Source organism: Astyanax mexicanus, chromosome 4 (assembly GCF_023375975.1).
Source record: "Astyanax mexicanus isolate ESR-SI-001 chromosome 4, AstMex3_surface, whole genome shotgun sequence".
NCBI lineage: Eukaryota > Metazoa > Chordata > Actinopteri > Characiformes > Acestrorhamphidae > Astyanax > Astyanax mexicanus.
Genome location: NC_064411.1, coordinates 4,593,244 through 4,613,055, shown reverse-complemented (window position 1 = coordinate 4,613,055; position 19,812 = coordinate 4,593,244). Strand labels below are relative to the sequence as shown.

Sequence of the window (19,812 nt, the reverse complement as noted above, 5' to 3'; positions counted from 1 at the left end):
ATATTAAAGATATAATAATAAAAGCAAAATAACAGGCAATTTGTAAAAGTACTGTTACATATCTTTATATTACTATGTTAGAGCATATTTTTAGGTTTTTAATGTTGTTGTGAGCAGAACACAGCAACAGTTATAGTCTGGTATTGGTTTCACAAGGATCCAGAAGCACAGTCTAACACTGTGTTCATGGTCCATTGTCTCAACCACCAAGTACTCAGACCTATTTAACATTTCATAAATACAATTAATTAAAGTAGTATTAAATATCATTATATAAATATGTTACAGCATGTTTTTAGGTTTTTAATGTTGTTGGAAGCAGAATTCAGCAGTTTGTAAAAGTACTATTAAATTTCATAATATAATAAATATTTAAGTTCATGTTTTTAGGTTTTTAATGTTGTTGGAAGCAGAATTCAGCATTTTGTAAAAGTACTATTAAATTTCATAATATAATAAATATTTATGTTCATGTTTTTAGGTTTTTAATGTTGTTGGAAGCAGAATTCAGCAGTTTGTAAAAGTACTATTAAATTTCATAATATAATAAATATTTAAGTTCATGTTTTTAGGTTTTTAGTGTTGTTGTGAGCAGAACACAGCAACAGTTATAGTCTGGTACTGGTTTCACAAGGATCCAGAAGCACAGCCTAACACTATGTTCATGGTCCATTGTCTCAACCACCAAGTACACAGACCTATTTAACATTACATAAATACAATTAATTAAAGTAGTATTAGAAATCATCATAGAAATAGGTAAGTTAATATATTTAGGTTTTTAGTGTTGTGGGCAGAACACAGCAGTTTGTAAAAGTACTATTAAATTTCATAATATAATAAATATTTATGTTCATGTTTTTAGGTTTTTAGTGTTGTTGTGAGCAGAACACAGCAACAGTTATAGTCTGGTACTGGTTTCACAAGGATCCAGAAGCACAGTCTAACACTGTGTTCATGGTCCATTGTCTCAACCACCAAGTACACAGACCTATTTAACAATTTTAGGAAGACAATTAATGAAAATAATATTAAATATTATATAAATATTTAAGATAATTTTTGGGCCCGCCACCACCCCCCCTCTTCGGAGGACCAATTATGCTTTGTTGTTAATACAGAGTTATATTAAAGATATAATAATAAAAGCAAAATAACAGGCAATTTGTAAAAGTACTGTTACATATCTTTATATTACTATGTTAGAGCATATTTTTAGGTTTTTAATGTTGTTGTGAGCAGAACACAGCAACAGTTATAGTCTGGTACTGGTTTCACAAGGATCCAGAAGCACAGTCTAACACTGTGTTCATGGTCCATTGTCTCAACCACCAAGTACACAGACCTACATTACATTTCATAAATACAATTAATAAAAGTAGTATTAAATATCATTACATAAATATGTAAGAGCATGTTTTTAGGTTTTTATTGTTGTTGGAAGCAGAATTCAGCAGTTTGTAAAAGTACTATTAAATTTCATAATATAATAAATATTAAAGTTCATATTTTTAGGTTATTAATGTTGTTGTGGGCAGAACACAGCAACAGTTATAGTCTGGTACTGGTTTCACAAGGATCCAGAAGCACAGCCTAACACTATGTTCATGGTCCATTGTCTCAACCACCAAGTACACAGACCTATTTAGCATTACATAAATACAATTAATTAAAGTAGTATTAAAAATCATTATATAAATATGATACAGCATGTTCTTTGGTTTTTATTGTTGTTGGAAGCAGAACACAGCAGTTTGTAAAAGTACTATTAAATTTCATAATATAATAAATATTTAAGTTCATGTTTTTAGGTTTTTAATGTTGTTGGAAGCAGAATTCAGCAGTTTGTAAAAGTACTATTAAATTTCATAATATAATAAATATTTAAGTTCATGTTTTTAGGTTTTTAGTGTTGTTGTGAGCAGAACACAGCAACAGTTATAGTCTGGTACTGGTTTCACAAGGATCCAGAAGCACAGCCTAACACTGTGTTCATGGTCCATTGTCTCAACCACCAAGTACACAGACCTATTTAGCATTACATAAATACAATTAATTAAAGTAGTATTAAAAATCATCATAGAAATAGGTAAGTTAATATATTTAGGTTTTTAATGTTGTTGGAAGCAGAATTCAGCAGTTTGTAAAAGTACTATTAAATTTCATAATATAATAAATATTTAAGTTCATGTTTTTAGGTTTTTAATGTTGTTGGAAGCAGAATTCAGCAGTTTGTAAAAGTACTATTAAATTTCATAATATAATAAATATTTATGTTCATGTTTTTAGGTTTTTAATGTTGTTGTGAGCAGAACACAGCAACAGTTATAGTCTGGTACTGGTTTCACAAGGATCCAGAAGCACAGCCTAACACTGTGTTCATGGTCCATTGTCTCAACCACCAAGTACTCAGACCTATTTAACAATTTTAGGAAGACAATTAATGAAAATAATATTAAATATTATATAAATATTTAAGATAATTTTTGGGCCCGCCACCACCCCCCCTCTTCGGAGGACCAATTATGCTTTGTTGTTAATACAGAGTTATATTAAAGATATAATAATAAAAGCAAAATAACAGGCAATTTGTAAAAGTACTGTTACATATCTTTATATTACTATGTTAGAGCATATTTTTAGGTTTTTAATGTTGTTGTGAGCAGAACACAGCAACAGTTATACTCTGGTACTGGTTTCACAAGGATCCAGAAGCACAGTCTAACACTGTGTTCATGGTCCATTGTCTCAACCACCAAGTACACAGACCTACATTACATTTCATAAATACAATTAATAAAAGTAGTATTAAATATCATTACATAAATATGTAAGAGCATGTTTTTAGGTTTTTAATGTTGTTGGAAGCAGAATTCAGCAGTTTGTAAAAGTACTATTAAATTTCATAATATAGTAAATATTAAAGTTCATATTTTTAGGTTTTTAGTGTTGTTGTGAGCAGAACACAGCAACAGTTATAGTCTGGTACTGGTTTCACAAGGATCCAGAAGCACAGCCTAACACTATGTTCATGGTCCATTGTCTCAACCACCAAGTACACAGACCTATTTAGCATTACATAAATACAATTAATTAAAGTACTATTAAAAATCATTATATAAATATGATACAGCATGTTCTTTGGTTTTTAGTGTTGTTGGAAGCAGAACACAGCAGTTTGTAAAAGTACTATTAAATTTCATAATATAATAAATATTTAAGTTCATGTTTTTAGGTTTTTAATGTTGTTGGAAGCAGAATTCAGCAGTTTGTAAAAGTACTATTAAATTTCATAATATAATAAATATTTAAGTTCATGTTTTTAGGTTTTTAATGTTGTTGGAAGCAAAATTCAGCAGTTTGTAAAAGTACTATTAAATTTCATAATATAATAAATATTTATGTTCATGTTTTTAGGTTTTTAGTGTTGTTGTGAGCAGAACACAGCAACAGTTATAGTCTGGTACTGGTTTCACAAGGATCCAGAAGCACAGCCTAACACTATGTTCATGGTCCATTGTCTCAACCACCAAGTACACAGACCTATTTAACATTTCATAAATACAATTAATTAGGGCCCGAGCACCGAAGGCGCAGGCGAAGCCTGCACCGGAGGTGCAAAGCCCTATTGTTTTTGGTCCGTTTATTAGGGCCCGAGCACCGAAGGCGCAGGCGAAGCCTGCACCGGAGGTGCAAAGCCCTATTGTTTTTGGTCCGTTTATTATTATTATTAGGGCCCGAGCACCGAAGGCGCAGGCGAAGCCTGCACCGGAGGTGCAAAGCCCTATTGTTTTTGGTCCGTTTATTAGGGCCCGAGCACCGAAGGCGCAGGCGAAGCCTGCACCGGAGGTGCAAAGCCCTATTGTTTTTGGTCCGTTTATTATTAGGGCCCGAGCACCGAAGGCGCAGGCGAAGCCTGCACCGGAGGTGCAAAGCCCTATTGTTTTTGGTCCGTTTATTATTATTATTATTATTATTATTATTATTATTATTATTATTATTCTGCCTCTTTGCGTCCATTTTTGAGGCATTTCCGATACTCGAAAACTCACGCATTTTGGCACAGGCCTCAAACTCGGCGAAAATTGTAAAGTTCCATAGAGGCTGGACTTTGGCGTGGTTCAGGAGCTCTATTGCGCCACCAAACATCGGCATTGGCCGAGATGAAGTTTGTCCAACGTGCACCAACTTTGGTACGCTCATTGACCTCCTCATAAACAACAAGAATCACTTGGTTTTATTTGACTCCGCCCAACAGGAAGTCGGCCATTTTGACAGGAAGTTGCGAAATAAAAAGTTTCCCGCTGAGTTTCGGAGGGGTTAAGATGTTTGAAATCTCCTAAAATTTTACAGAGCTATTTGGCTTAGGCCAAACTTTGACCTTAAGTTGGAATTTCGTAAATTCGTGTTTCATCAGCTCTCTAGCGCCACCTATTTTATATCACATTTATAAAAAGCTCTCAGCCTCTTGATAATTGGCAGATTCAATAAGTCTTTGAAATGATTTAGAAATATTTTGTCGTTTTTCTCATGTGTAGCTAGATGACTCTACAGCGCCCCCTATTTTATTTAGGCCATTAAACTAGCTGTAGCTGTCTCAAAATTTCTCCAATATTCTCGATTTTTGGCAACAACATAGAAAGTATCATCCCGCACATATTACCCATTGACTGGTATTAGCTCCGCCCAACAGGAAGTCGGCCATTTTGAAATTTGTGGAATTTTTACACATTTTTCACGAACTCATTCAAACTCCTCCTAGAGTCTTTGTCAGATTATCTCTAAATTGGGCGTGGGTAGGCTCCAGACATACATGGTGATAAATTGCGAAGGAATAGTCGATAGCTGAAACGATGATGTAATGGCAGGCAATTAATTTAATGGAGACGCAACACTAAACAAAAGTGAAACCATGACACGGTCATAACACAGATGATTGAAAATTCATGAAACTTGGCAAAAACACAAGAGACATCATAAGACACGTTTTTAGTATTCGTAAGACTGAATCCGCCCAACAGGAAGTCGGCCATTTTGAAATAAGTGCATTTTACACACATTTTTTGCATACTTTGTCGAACTCCTCCTAGGGAATTTGTTGAATACTCTTGATATTTGTCAGTAATAAACTACTAACACACCTGATGATAAATTGCGAAGGAATAGTCGATATCTTAAACGGCGACGAAATGGCGGACAGTTGAGTTGCTGGAGATACCTCATTAAAACAGGAAGTGAATACATTCTGGTGTTGGTAGGTGTTTGAGGAGGTTAAAAAGGTTGAAAACTCTCGAAACTTTACAGGCCTGCTTGATTTAAGTGGTACTTGGATCAAAAATTCAAATTTCATATATACGTATTTCATTGGCTCTATAGCGCCACCTAGGTTTCAATGCATATTTGACATTACGGGAATGCTCAAAAACTCTTGAAAATTGTCAGATTCTATAAGACCTTAAAACACTTTACAAATATTGTGATAATTTTTTCATGTGTAGCTAGCAGACTCTACAGCGCCCCCTAATTCGTTTGTTTAATAAATTAGCTGTGGATGTGTCAAAATTTGTCTAATCTTCTCAAATTTTGGTAGGATCGTAGATAGTATGACCCTGCACATATTTGCAATTGGCTTGTATTAGCTCCGCCCAACAGGAAGTCGGCCATATTGGAATGTGTAATATTTTTACAAATTTTTCACAAACTAATTTAAACTGCTCCTAAAGTCTTTGTCAGATTACCTCTTATTTCGCTGTAAATGAACAACAGACATATTTGATGATAATTGCCAAAGGATTAGTTGATCGGTAAAACGGTGACCCAATGGCGAGCAATTGAGTCACTAGAGACGCAACACTAAACCAAAGTGAAACCATGACATGGTCAGAAAACAGATTATTGAAAATTCATGAAACTTGGCAAAAACACAAAAGACATCATTACACACATTTTCAGCATTGGTAGGACTGACTCCGCCCAACAGGAAGTTGGCCATATTGAAATATCTGCATTTTACACACATTTTTTGTGTACATGGTCAAACTACTCCTAGCAAATTTGATGAATTCTCTTGGTATTTGGTAAAAATAAACATTGAACATATCTGATGATAAATTGTGAAGGAATAGTCGATATCTCAAACGAGGACGAAATGGCAGATGGTTGAATTTTTGAGATCCCACATCAAAACAGGAGGTGAAAACCTAGGTAATGCCAGGTGTTTTGAGGAGGTTATAACGGAGAAAAACTCACAAAATTTGACCGGCCTGCTTATCTAAGGCTGTTGTTTGATGTAGAATTAGAATTTCAAATACATGTATTTTAACAGCGCCATAGCGCCACCTGTATTTTAAATGGATATTTCACATGTTTAACAGGATAGAAAACTCTTGAAAATTGGCACGCTCAATAAGACCTCAAAATTACTTTTACCGGTTTCTCGGTTTGGCCCGGTACGATTTGCGCTGTTGTGCGAGGGCCCTACGTCCCCCTGTGACAGGGGGACAACTCGTTATTATTATTATTATTCTGCCTCTTTGCGTCCATTTTTGAGGCATTTCTGATACTCGAAAACTCACGCATTTTGGCACAGACCTCAAGCTCGGCGAAAATTTTAAAGTTCCATAGAGGCTGGACTTTGGCGTTGTTCAGGAGCTCTATAGCGCCCCCAAACGTCGGCAGTGGCCGGGATGAAGTTTGTCCAACGTACACCAACTTTGGTACGCTCATTGACCTCCTCATAAACAACAAGAATCACTAGGTTTTATTTGACTCCGCCCAACAGGAAGTCGGCCATTTTGCCAGGAATTTGCAAAATAAAAAGTTTCCCGCTGGGTTTCGGAGGGGTTAGGATGTTTGAAAACTCCTAAAATTTTACAGAGCTATTCGGGTTAGGCCATACTTTGACCGTAAGTTGGAATTTCGTAAATTCGTCTTTCATCAGCTCTCTAGCGCCACCTATTTTATATCATATTTATGAAAAGCTCTCAGCCTCTTGATAATTGGCAAATTCAATAAGTATTTGAAATGATTTAGGAATATTTTGTCGTTTTTCTCATGTGTAGCTAGAGGACTCTACAGCGCCCCCTATTTTGTTTAGGCCATTAAATTAGCTGTAGCTGTCTCAAAATTTCTCCAATATTCTCGATTTTTGGCAACAACATAGAAACTATCATCCCGCACATATTACCCATTGGCTTGTACTAGCTCTGCCCAACAGGAAGTCGGCCATTTTGAAATTTGTGGAATTTTTACACATTTTTCACGAACTCATTCAAACTCCTCCTAGAGTCTTTGTCATATTACCTCTAAATTTGGTGTGGATAGGCTCCAGACATACATGGTGATAAATTGCGAAGGAATAGTCGATAGCTGAAACGATGACGTAATGGCGGACAATTAATTTAATGGAGACGCAACACTAGACCAAAGTGAAACCATGACACGGTCATAAAACAGATGATTGAAAAATCATGAAACTTGGTAAAAACACAAGAGACATCATAAGACACGTTTTTAGTATTGGAATGATTGACTCCGCCCAACAGGAAGTCGGCCATTTTGAAATATGTGCATTTTACACACATTTTTTGCATACTTTGTCGAACTCCTCCTAGGGAATTTGTTGAATACTCTTGATATTTGTCAGCAAAAAACTACTACCATCCGTGATGATAAATTGCGAAGGAATAGTCGATATCTTAAACGAGGACGAAATGGCGGACAGTTGAACTGCTTGAGATGCCCCATTAAAACAGGAAGTGAATACATTCTGGTGTTAGTAGGTGTTTGAGGAGGTTAAAAAGGTTGAAAACTCTCGAAAATTTACAGGCCTGCTTGAATTAAGCAGTACTGTCATCTGAAATTAAAATTTCTTGTATACGTATTTCATTGGCTCTATAGCGCCACCTAGGTTTCAATGCATATTTGACATTATAGGAATGCTCAAAACCTCTTGAAAATTGACAGATTGCATAAGACCTAAAAACACTTTAAAAATATTTTGACAATTTTTTCATGTATAGCTAGCAGACTCTACAGCGCCCCCTAATTCGTTTGTTTAATAAATTAGCTGTGGATGTGTCAAAATTTGTCTAATCTTCTCAAATTTTGGTAGGATCGTAGATAGTATGACCCTGCACATATTTGCAATTGGCTTGTATTAGCTCCGCCCAACAGGAAGTCGGCCATATTGGAATTTGTAATATTTTTACAAATTTTTCACAAACTAATTTAAACTGCTCCTAAAGTCTTTGTCAGATTACCTCTTATTTCGCTGTAAATGAACAACAGACATATTTGATGATAATTGCCAAAGGATTAGTTGATCGGTAAAACGGTGACCCAATGGCGAGCAATTGAGTCACTAGAGACGCAACACTAAACCAAAGTGAAACCATGACATGGTCAGAAAACAGATTATTGAAAATTCATGAAACTTGGCAAAAACACAAAAGACATCATTACACACATTTTCAGCATTGGTAGGACTGACTCCGCCCAACAGGAAGTCGGCCATTTTGAAATATCTGCATTTTACACACATTTTTTGTGTACATTGTCAAACTACTCCTAGCAAATTTGATGAATTCTCTTGGTATTTGGTAAAAATAAACATTGAACATATCTGATGATAAATTGTGAAGGAATAGTCGATATCTCAAACAAGGACAAAATGGCAGATGGTTGAATTTTTGAGATCCCACATCAAAACAGGAGGTGAAAACCTAGGTAATGCCAGGTGTTTTGAGGAGGTTATAACGGAGAAAAACTCACAAAATTTGACCGGCCTGCTTATCTAAGGCTGTTGTTTGATGTAGAATTAGAATTTCAAATACATGTATTTTAACAGCGCCATAGCGCCACCTGTATTTTAAATGGATATTTCACGTGTTTAACAGGATAGAAAACTCTTGAAAATTGGCACACTCAATAAGACCTCAAAATTACTTTTACCGGTTTCTCGGTTTGGCCCGGTACGATTTGCGCTGTTGTGCGAGGGCCCTACGTCCCCCTGTGACAGGGGGACAACTCGTTATTATTAGGGCCCGAGCACCGAAGGCGCAGGCGAAGCCTGCACCGGAGGTGCAAAGCCCTATTGTTTTTGGTCCGTTTATTATTATTATTATTATTATTATTAGGGCCCGAGCACCGAAGGCGCAGGCGAAGCCTGCACCGGAGGTGCAAAGCCCTATTGTTTTTGGTCCGTTTATTATTATTATTATTATTATTATTATTACGCTTCTTGACCCTTTCGCTCATTTTTGAGGCATTTCTGATATGGGAAAACTCACGTATTTTGGCACAGGCCTCAAACTTGGTGAAAATGTAAAAGTTCCATAGAGCATTGACATGGGCGTGGTTCAGGAGCTCCATAGCGCCCCCAAACGTCGGCATTGGCTGGGATGAAGTTTGTCCAATGTGCACCAACTTTGGTACACTTATTGACCTCTTCATAAAGAACAAGAATCACTTGGTTTTATTTGACTCCGCCCAACAGGAAGTCGGCCATTTTGACAGGAAGTTGCAAAATAAAAAGTTTCCCGCTGGGTTTCGGAGTGGTTAGGATGTTTGAAAACTCCTAAAATTTTACAGAGCTATTTGGCTTAGGCCAAACTTTCACCGTAAATTAAAATTTTGTATATTCGTGTTTCATCAGCTCTCTAGCGCCACCTATTTCGTATGACATTTTTGGAAAGCGCTCAGCCTCTTGATAATTGGCAGATTCAATAAGTTCTCGAAGTGACTTAGATATATATTGTCATTTTTGTCGTGTGTAGCTAGATGACTCTACAGCGCCCCCTATTTGGTTCGGCTAATAAATTAGCCGTGGCCTTCTCAAAAATTCTCAGATATTCTCGATTTTTGACAGAAACATAGACAATATGATTCTGCACATATTAGCAATCGGAATGCATTAGCTCCGCCCAACAGGAAGTCGGCCATTTTGGAATTTGTGGAATTTTTACATATTTTTCACAAACTCATTCGAACTCCTCCTAGAGTCTTTGTCAGATTACCTCTAAATTGTCAGTGGATAGTCCCCAGACATACATGGTGATAAATTGCGAAGGAATAGTCGATAGCTGAAACGATGACGTAATGGCAGGCAATTAATTTAATGGAGACGCAACACTAGACCAAAGTGAAACCATGACACAGTCATAAAACAGATTATTGAAAAATCATGAAACTTGGTAAAAACACAAGAGACATCATTAGACACGTTTTTAGTATTGGAATGATTGACTCCGCCCAACAGGAAGTCGGCCATTTTGAAATATGTGCATTTTACACACATTTTTTGCATACTTTGTCGAACTCCTCCTAGGGAATTTGTTGAATACTCTTGATATTTGTCAGTAATAAACTACTAACACACCTGATGATAAATTGCGAAGGAATAGTCGATATCTTAAATGAGGACGAAATGGCGGACAGTTGAATTGCTTGAGATGCCCCGTTAAAACAGGAAGTGAATACATTCTGGTGTTAGTAGGTGTTTGAGGAGGTTAAAAAGGTAAAAAACTCTCAAAAATTTACAGGCCTGCTTGATTTAAGCAGTACTTTGATCTGAAATTAAAATTTCATATATACGTATTTCATTGGCTCTATAGCGCCACCTAGGTTTCAATGCATATTTGACATTACGGGAATGCTCAAAACCTCTTGAAAATTGACAGATTGCATAAGACCTAAAAACACTTTACAAATATTTTGACAATTTTTTCATGTATAGCTAGCGGACTCTACAGCGCCCCCTAATTTGTTCGTTTAATAAATTAGCTGTGGATGTGTCAAAATTTGTCTAATCTTCTCAAATTTTGGTAGGATCGTAGATAGTATGACCCTGCACATATTTGCAATTGGCTTGTATTAGCTCCGCCCCACAGGAAGTCGGCCATATTGGAATTTGTAATATTTTTACACATTTTTCACAAACTCATTTAAACTGCTCCTAAAGTCTTTGTCAGATTACCTCTTATTTCGCTGTAAATGAACAACAGACATATTTGATGATAACTGCCAAAGGATTAGTTGATCGGTAAAACGGTGACCCAATGGCGAGCAATTGATTCACTAGAGACGCAACACTAAACCAATGTGAAACCATGACACGGTCAGAAAACAGATTATTGAAAATTCATGAAACTTGGCAAAAACACAAAAGACATCATTACACACATTTTCAGCATTGGTAGGACTGACTCCGCCCAACAGGAAGTCGGCCATTTTGAAATATCTGCATTTTACAATTTTTTTTGCGTATGTTGTCAAACTACTCCTAGCAAATTTTGTTGAATTCTCTTGATATTTGGTAAAAATAAACATTGAACATATCTGATGATAAATTGTGAAGGAATAGTCGATATCTCAAACGAGGACGAAATGGCAGATGGTTGAATTTGTGAGATGCCACATCAAAACAGGAGGTGAAAACCTAGGTAATGCTAGGTGTTTTGAGGAGGTTATAACGAAGAAAAACTCACAAAATTTGACCGGCCTGCTTATCTAAGGCTGTTGTTTGATGTAGAATTAGAATTTCAAATACATGTATTTTAACAGCGCTATAGCGCCACCTGTATTTTAAATGGATATTTCACATGTTTAACAGGATAGAAAACTCTTGAAAATTGGCACACTCAATAAGACCTTAAAATTACTTTTACAGGTTTCTCGGTTTGGCCCGGTACGATTTGCGCTGTTGTGCGAGGGCCCTACGTCCCCCTGTGACAGGGGGACAACTCGTTATTATTATTATTATTATTATTATTCTGCCTCTTTGCGTCCATTTTTGAGGCATTTCCGATACTCGAAAACTCACGCATTTTGGCACAGGCCTCAAGCTCGGCGAAAATTTTAAAGTTCCATAGAGGCTGGACTTAGGCGTGGTTCAGGAGCTCTATAGCGCCCCCAAACGTAGGCAGTGGCTGGGATGAAGTTTGTCCAATGTACACCAACTTTGGTATGCTCATTGACCTCCTCATAAAGAACAAGGATCAATTTGATTTATTTGACTCCGCCCAACAGGAAGTCGGCCATTTTGACAGGAAGTTGCAAAATAAAAAGTTTCCCGCTGGGTTTCGGAGGGGTTAAGATGTTTGAAAACTCCTAAAATTTTACAGAGCTATTTATCTTAGGCCAAACTTTGACCTTCAGTTGGAATTTCGTAAATTCGTGTTTCATCAGCTCTCTAGCGCCACCTATTTTATATCACATTTATAAAAAGCTCTCAGCCTCTTGATAATTGGCAGATTCAATAAGTCTTTGAAATGATTTAGAAATATTTTGTCGTTTTTCTCATGTGTAGCTAGATGACTCTACAGCGCCCCCTAATTTATTTAGGCCATTAAATTAGCTGTAGCTGTCTCAAAATTTCTCCAATATTCTAGATTTTTGGCAACAACATAGAGAGTATCATCCCGCACATATTACCCATTGGCTGGTATTAGCTCCGCCCAACAGGAAGTCGGCCATTTTGAAATTTGTGGAATTTTTACACATTTTTCACGAACTCATTCAAACTCCTCCTAGAGTCTTTGTCAGATTATCTCTAAATTGGGCGTGGGTAGGCTCCAGACATACGTGGTGATAAATTGCGAAGGAATAGTCGATAGCTGAAACGATGACGTAATGGCAGGCAATTAATTTAATGGAGAAGCAACACTAAACAAAAGTGAAACCATGACACGGTCATAACACAGATGATTGAAAATTCATGAAACTTGGCAAAAACACAAGAGACATCATAAGACACGTTTTTAGTATTGGTAAGACTGACTCCGCCCAACAGGAAGTCGGCCATTTTGAAAAAAGTGTGTTTTACACACATTTTTTGCATACTTTGTCGAACTCCTCCTAGGGAATTTGTTGAATACTCTTGATATTTGTCTGTAATAAACTGCTAACATACTTGATTGTAAATTGCGAAGGAATAGTCGATATCTTAAACGAGGACAAAATGGCGGACAGTTGAATTGCTTGAGATGCCCCGTTAAAACAGGAAGTGAATACATTCTGGTGTTAGTAGGTGTTTGAGGAGGTTAAAAAGGTTGAAAACTCTCGAAAATTTACAGGCCTGCTTGAATTAAGCAGTACTTTCATCTGAAATTAAAATTTCTTGTATACGTATTTCATTGGCTCTATAGCGCCACCTAGGTTTCAATGCATATTTGACATTACGGGAATGCTCAAAACCTCTTGAAAATTGACAGATTGCATAAGACCTAAAAACACTTTACAAATATGTTGACAATTTTTTCATGTATAGCTAGCAGACTCTACAGCGCCCCCTAATTCGTTTGTTTAATAAATTAGCTGTGGATGTGTCAAAATTTGTCTAATCTTCTCAAATTTTGGTAGGATCGTAGATAGTATGACCCTGCACATATTTGCAATTGGCTTGTATTAGCTCCGCCCAACAGGAAGTCGGCCATATTGGAATTTGTAATATTTTTACAAATTTTTCACAAACTAATTTAAACTGCTCCTAAAGTCTTTGTCAGATTACCTCTTATTTCGCTGTAAATGAACAACAGACATATTTGATGATAATTGCCAAAGGATTAGTTGATCGGTAAAACGGTGACCCAATGGCGAGCAATTGAGTCACTAGAGACGCAACACTAAACCAAAGTGAAACCATGACATGGTCAGAAAACAGATTATTGAAAATTCATGAAACTTGGCAAAAACACAAAAGACATCATTACACACATTTTCAGCATTGGTAGGACTGACTCCGCCCAACAGGAAGTCGGCCATTTTGAAATATCTGCATTTTACACACATTTTTTGTGTACATTGTCAAACTACTCCTAGCAAATTTGATGAATTCTCTTGGTATTTGGTAAAAATAAACATTGAACATATCTGATGATAAATTGTGAAGGAATAGTCGATATCTCAAACGAGGACGAAATGGCAGATGGTTGAATTTTTGAGATCCCACATCAAAACAGGAGGTGAAAACCTAGGTAATGCCAGGTGTTTTGAGGAGGTTATAACGGAGAAAACTCACAAAATTTGACCAGCCTGCTTATCTAAGGCTGTGGTTTGATGTAGAATTAGAATTTCAAATACATGTATTTTAACAGCGCCATAGCGCCACCTGTATTTTAAATGGATATTTCACATGTTTAACAGGATAGAAAACTCTTGAAAATTGGCACACTCAATAAGAGCTCAAAATTAGTTTTACCGGCTTCTCGGTTTGGCCCGGTACGATTTGCGCTGTTGTGCGAGGGCCCTACGTCCCCCTGTGACAGGGGGACAACTCGTTATTAGGGCCCGAGCACCGAAGGCGCAGGCGAAGCCTGCACCGGAGGTGCAAAGCCCTATTGTTTTTGGTCCGTTTATTATTATTATTAGGGCCCGAGCACCGAAGGCGCAGGCGAAGCCTGCACCGGAGGTGCAAAGCCCTATTGTTTTTGGTCCGTTTATTATTATTAGGGCCCGAGCACCGAAGGCGCAGGCGAAGCCTGCACCAGAGGTGCAAAGCCCTATTGTTTTTGGTCCGTTTATTATTATTATTAGGGCCCGAGCACCGAAGGCGCAGGCGAAGCCTGCACCGGAGGTGCAAAGCCCTATTGTTTTTGGTCCGTTTATTATTATTATTATTATTAGGGCCCGAGCACCGAAGGCGCAGGCGAAGCCTGCACCGGAGGTGCAAAGCCCTATTGTTTTTGGTCCGTTTATTATTATTATTATTATTATTATTATTATTATTATTATTCTGCCTCTTTGCATCCATTTTTGAGGCATTTCCGATACTCGAAAACTCACGCATTTTGGCACAGGCCTCAAGCTCGGTGAAAATTTAAAAGTTCCATAGAGGCTGGACTTAGGCGTGGTTCAGGAGCTCTATAGCGCCCCCAAACGTAAGCAGTGTCTGGGATGAAGTTTGTCCAATGTACACCAACTTTGGTACGCTCATTGACCTCCTCATAAAGAACAAGGATCAATTTGATTTATTTGACTCTGCCCAACAGGAAGTCGGCCATTTTGACAGGAAGTTGCAAAATAAAAAGTTTCCCGCTGGGTTTCGGAGGGGTTAAGATGTTTGAAAACTCCTAAAATTTTACAGAGCTATTTAGCTTAGGCCAAACTTTGACCTTCAGTTGGAATTTCGTAAATTCGTGTTTCATCAGCTCTCTAGCGCCACCTATTTTATATCACATTTATAAAAAGCTCTCAGCCTCTTGATAATTGGCAGATTCAATAAGTCTTTGAAATGATTTAGAAATATTTTGTCGTTTTTCTCATGTGTAGCTAGAGGACTCTACAGCGCCCCCTATTTTATTTAGGCCATTAAATTAGCTGTAGCTGTCTCAAAATTTCTCCAATATTCTAGATTTTTGGCAACAACATAGAGAGTATCATCCCGCACATATTACCCATTGGCTGGTATTAGCTCCGCCCAACAGGAAGTCGGCCATTTTGAAATTTGTGGAATTTTTACACATTTTTCACGAACTCATTCAAACTCCTCCTAGAGTCTTTGTCAGATTATCTCTAAATTGGGCGTGGGTAGGCTCCAGACATACATGGTGATAAATTGCGAAGGAATAGTCGATAGCTGAAACGATGACGTAATGGCAGGCAATTAATTTAATGGAGAAGCAACACTAAACAAAAGTGAAACCATGACACGGTCATAACACAGATGATTGAAAATTCATGAAACTTGGCAAAAACACAAGAGACATCATAAGACACGTTTTTATCATTGGTAAGACTGACTCCGCCCAACAGGAAGTCGGCCATTTTGAAAAAAGTGCATTTTACACACATTTTTTGCATACTTTGTCGAACTCCTCCTAGGGAATTTGTTGAATACTCTTGATATTTGTCTGTAATAAACTACTAACATACTTGATTGTAAATTGCGAAGGAATAGTCGATATCTTAAACGAGGACGAAATAGCGGACAGTTGAATTGCTTGAGATGCCCCGTTAAAACAGGAAGTGAATACATTCTGGTGTTAGTAGGTGTTTGAGGAGGTTAAAAAGGTTGAAAACTCTCAAAAATTTACAGGCCTGCTTGATTTAAGCAGTACTTTGATCTGAAATTAAAATTTCATATATACGTATTTCATTGGCTCTATAGCGCCACCTAGGTTTCAATGCATATTTGACATTACGGGAATGCTCAAAACCTCTTGAAAATTGACAGATTGCATAAGACCTCATAACACTTTACAAATATTTTGACAATTTTTTCATGTATAGCTAGCGGACTGTACAGCGCCCCCTAATTTGTTCATTTAATAAATTAGCTGTGGATGTGTCAAAATTTGTCTAATCTTCTCAAATTTTGGTAGGATCGTAGATAGTATGACCCTGCACATATTTGCAATTGGCTTGTATTAGCTCCGCCCAACAGGAAGTCGGCCATATTGGAATTTGTAATATTTTTGCACATTTTTCACAAACTCATTTAAACTGCTCCTAAAGTCTTTGTCAGATTACCTCTTATTTCGCTGTAAATGAACAACAGACATATTTGATGATAATTGGCAAAGGATTAGTTGATCGGTAAAACGGTGACCCAATGGCGAGCAATTGAGTCACTAGAGACGCAACACTAAACCAAAGTGAAACCATGACATGGTCAGAAAACAGATTATTGAAAATTCATGAAACTTGGCAAAAACACAAAAGACATCATTACACACATTTTCAGCATTGGTAGGACTGACTCCGCCCAACAGGAAGTCGGCCATTTTGAAATATCTGCATTTTACACACATTTTTTGTGTACATTGTCAAACTACTCCTAGCAAATTTGATGAATTCTCTTGGTATTTGGTAAAAATAAACATTGAACATATCTGATGATAAATTGTGAAGGAATAGTCGATATCTCAAACGAGGAGGAAATGGCAGATGGTTGAATTTTTGAAATCCCACATCAAAACAGGAGGTTGACACCTAGGTAATGCTAGGTGTTTTGAGGAAGTTATAAGAGATAAAAGCTCACAAAATTTGACTGGCCTGCTTATCTGAGGCTGTTGTTTGATCTAGAATTAGAATTTTAAATACATGTGTTTTAACAGCGGTATAGCGCCACCTGTATTTTTATTGGATATTTCACATGTTTATTTGGATAGAAAACTCTTGAAAATTGGCACACTCAATTAAGACCTCAAAATTACTTTTACCGGTTTCTCGGTTTGGCCCGGTACGATTTACGCTGTTGTGCGAGGGCCCTACGTCCCCCTGTGACAGGGGGACAACTCGTTATTATTATTATTATTATTATTCTGCCTCTTTGCGTCCATTTTTGAGGCATTTCCGATACTCGAAAACTCACGCATTTTGGCACAGACCTCAAGCTCGGCGAAAATTTTAAAGTTCCATAGAGGCTGGACTTTGGCGTTGTTCAGGAGCTCTATAGCGCCCCCAAACGTCGGCAGTGGCCGGGATGAAGTTTGTCCAACGTGCACCAACTTTGGTACGCTCATTGACCTCCTCATAAACAACAAGAATCACTAGGTTTTATTTGACTCCGCCCAACAGGAAGTCGGCCATTTTGACAGGAAGTTGCAAAATAAAAAGTTTCCCGCTGGGTTTCGGAGGGGTTAGGATGTTTGAAAACTCCTAAAATTTTACAGAGCTATTTGGCTTAGGCCATACTTTGACCGTAAGTTGGAATTTCGTAAATTTGTCTTTCATCAGCTCTCTAGCGCCACCTATTTTATATCATATTTATGAAAAGCTCTCAGCCTCTTGATAATTGGCAGATTCAATAAGTCTTTGAAATGATTTAGGAACATTTTGTCGTTTTTCTCATGTGTAGCTAGAGGACTCTACAGCGCCCCCTATTTTGTTTAGGCCATTAAATTAGCTGTAGCTGTCTCAAAATTTCTCCAATATTCTCGATTTTTGGCAACAACATAGAAACTATCATCCCGCACATATTACCCATTGGCTTGTACTAGCTCTGCCCAACAGGAAGTCGGCCATTTTGAAATTTGTGGAATTTTTACACATTTTTCACCAACTCATTCAAACTCCTCCTAGAGTCTTTGTCATATTACCTCTAAATTTGGTGTGGATAGGCTCCAGACATACATGGTGATAAATTGCGAAGGAATAGTCGATAGCTGAAACGATGACGTAATGGCGGACAATTAATTTAATGGAGACGCAACACTAGACCAAAGTGAAACCATGACACGGTCATAAAACAGATGATTGAAAAATCATGAAACTTGGTAAAAACACAAGAGACATCATAAGACACGTTTTTAGTATTGGAATGATTGACTCCGCCCAACAGGAAGTCGGCCATTTTGAAATATGTGCATTTTACACACATTTTTTGCATACTTTGTCGAACTCCTCCTAGGGAATTTGTTGAATACTCTTGATATTTGTCAGCAAAAAACTACTACCATCCGTGATGATAAATTGCGAAGGAATAGTCGATATCTTAAACGAGGACGAAATGGCGGACAGTTGAACTGCTTGAGATGCCCCATTAAAACAGGAAGTGAATACATTCTGGTGTTAGCAGGTGTTTGAGGAGGTTAAAAAGGTTGAAAACTCTCGAAAATTTACAGGCCTGCTTGAATTAAGCAGTACTTTCATCTGAAATTAAAATTTCTTGTATACGTATTTCATTGGCTCTATAGCGCCACCTAGGTTTCAATGCATATTTGACATTACGGGAATGCTCAAAACCTCTTGAAAATTGACAGATTGCATAAGACCTAAAAACACTTTACAAATATTTTGACAATTTTTTCATGTATAGCTAGCAGACTCTACAGCGCCCCCTAATTCGTTTGTTTAATAAATTAGCTGTGGATGTGTCAAAATTTGTCTAATCTTCTCAAATTTTGGGAGGATCGTAGATAGTATGACCCTGCACATATTTGCAATTGGCTTGTATTAGCTCCGCCCAACAGGAAGTCGGCCATATTGGAATTTGTAATATTTTTACAAATTTTTCACAAACTAATTTAAACTGCTCCTAAAGTCTTTGTCAGATTACCTCTTATTTCGCTGTAAATGAACAACAGACATATTTGATGATAATTGCCAAAGGATTAGTTGATCGGTAAAACGGTGACCCAAGGGCGAGCAATTGAGTCACTAGAGACGCAACACTAAACCAAAGTGAAACCATGACATGGTCAGAAAACAGATTATTGAAAATTCATGAAACTTGGCAAAAACACAAAAGACATCATTACACACATTTTCAGCATTGGTAGGACTGACTCCGCCCAACAGGAAGTCGGCCATTTTGAAATATCTGCATTTTACACACATTTTTTGTGTACATTGTCAAACTACTCCTAGCAAATTTGATGAATTCTCTTGGTATTTGGTAAAAATAAACATTGAACATATCTGATGATATATTGTGAAGGAATAGTCGATATCTCAAACGAGGACGAAATGGCAGATGGTTGAATTTTTGAGATCCCACATCAAAACAGGAGGTGAAAACCTAGGTAATGCCAGGTGTTTTGAGGAGGTTATAACGGAGAAAAACTCACAAAATTTGACCAGCCTGCTTATCTAAGGCTGTTGTTTGATGTAGAATTAGAATTTCAAATACATGTATTTTAACAGCGCCATAGCCCCACCTGTATTTTAAATGGATATTTCACATGTTTAACAGGATAGAAAACTCTTGAAAATTGGCACACTCAATAAGACCTCAAAATTACTTTTACCGGTTTCTCGGTTTGGCCCGGTACGATTTGCGCTGTTGTGCGAGGGCCCTACGTCCCCCTGTGACAGGGGGACAACTCGTTATTATTATTATTCTGCCTCTTTGCGTCCATTTTTGAGGCATTT

The 19,812-nt window shown here is 37.3% G+C and overlaps 1 protein-coding gene across 7 annotated transcripts in view; it reads right to left on the bottom strand.

Annotated features, from left to right (window-relative positions):
* Positions 1–403: 403 nt before the first annotated feature.
* The window catches only part of LOC125801095 (uncharacterized), a 49,851-nt gene continuing 30,442 nt past the window's right edge, over positions 404–19,812 (bottom strand). For 2 of the 7 annotated variants that reach the window (XM_049476897.1, XM_049476901.1), the window contains exon 4: positions 1,541–1,641. The gene's annotated coding sequence lies outside the window, so the exon portion shown is untranslated. Of the gene's footprint in view, positions 699–1,540; positions 1,642–2,922; positions 3,066–3,407; positions 3,544–19,812 lie in introns of those variants that run through there. The other 5 variants (XM_049476894.1, XM_049476900.1, XM_049476895.1 and 2 more) reach the window with 3 other exon arrangements.